The sequence below is a fragment of the Spodoptera frugiperda genome, chromosome 8 (assembly GCF_023101765.2).
Source record: "Spodoptera frugiperda isolate SF20-4 chromosome 8, AGI-APGP_CSIRO_Sfru_2.0, whole genome shotgun sequence".
Taxonomy (NCBI): domain Eukaryota; kingdom Metazoa; phylum Arthropoda; class Insecta; order Lepidoptera; family Noctuidae; genus Spodoptera; species Spodoptera frugiperda.
In genome coordinates this window covers 9,784,972-9,786,249 of record NC_064219.1, presented here as the reverse complement: position 1 = coordinate 9,786,249, position 1,278 = coordinate 9,784,972, and the positions used below count along the sequence as shown (strand labels likewise).

Sequence of the window (1,278 nt, the reverse complement as noted above, 5' to 3'; positions counted from 1 at the left end):
GTGTCTTGTGTTGAAGGGTACTCCAGATGTATGTGGTAGGTTTTTGGGCTACAAATGTAATATATTTTGAGGAAAAAGAAGATTTCTGAGGTAAGGTAATATAAAGTGGAATAACACTAATAATCTTTTACTCGCGTCATATTTTCAAGGTAACTAATCTGAAAAAAAAATCAAAATTGTTTATGCCTAATTATAAATATGTTATAAAGTAATCAAATAAAACAAAGATTTAAAAGAACTGAGACCTTAAAAGTTACAAAAAGAATTTCCCGTACCGGGAATCGAACCCGAGCCTCCTGGGTGAAAGCCAGGTATCCTAGCCACTAGACCATACGGGAGATGCTAATACTATTCAATATTACTCATCTATTCAAAAATATTGATCTTAAAATGTTTATTAAGATAATTAAATACAAATATTGTAAATAGCTGATTGCACAGTTGGCACGGGTGGCTGTGCAACGTGTAGCGGATTCAATTCGCGCACTTTAAATACATTTTATTTATCTTCTATACTTATAATAAATCTGTAGAGAGGTCAATTCTGTACATGAAATATATTTCCAAAATAACTATCAGCGGGTGATTAGTGATCGATACTGACGCCAAAAATGCAATCAGAAAAATGTTTGTCTGTCTGTCTGTCTGTCTGTCTGTATTTTCTTTATAGAAATAAAAACCACTCGACAGATTTTAATGAAACTTGGTACAATTGTTCTTCATACTCCTGGGCAGGTTATAGTATACTTTTCATCACGCTACGATCAATAGGAGCAGAGCAGTGAAGTGAAATGTTGGGAAAACAGGAGAACTTACTCCATTTTTTAAGCTTCCGTCGCGTGTGCAGCCTTAATGGTTAAAGCTACACAGAAATAATGTATGACGGAAATGTTCTCCTTAAAATTGTTTAAAAAATATTGCACGACAGCATTAAGTCTATCTCTTATGGTTAACTCACAATAACACGTATAACTCCCGATAGCTTCGCAGTTTGGAGCTTTCTGATTATATTTGTCTACTCTTACGTTTATAACACTCTCATTCATTCATTCATAATAAAAATGTAATATTAGAATAAATCTGTAGAAGGGTCAATTCTGTACATTGAAAATATAGAAAAAATAAATAGTAGGGGGTGTTACTGGGTCGATACCAAACCCTAATATTATGTGATTTTTTTTTGTCTGTCTGTCTATATCTCTCTGTTCAGGCATCACGCATTTATTTTTCAGTTTTATTCTACAGAACGCGAGCTCAACAGCAGTAGCTCAAAAGAGG

General features: G+C 33.7%; 1 non-coding gene across 1 annotated transcript; it reads right to left on the bottom strand.

Moving 5' to 3' along the window:
• Nucleotides 1-266: 266 nt before the first annotated feature.
• Nucleotides 267-338, bottom strand: Trnae-uuc (transfer RNA glutamic acid (anticodon UUC)). The gene has a single exon. It is a non-coding gene; the product is annotated as a tRNA-Glu (tRNA).
• Between the last annotated feature and the right edge of the window lie 940 nt (nucleotides 339-1,278).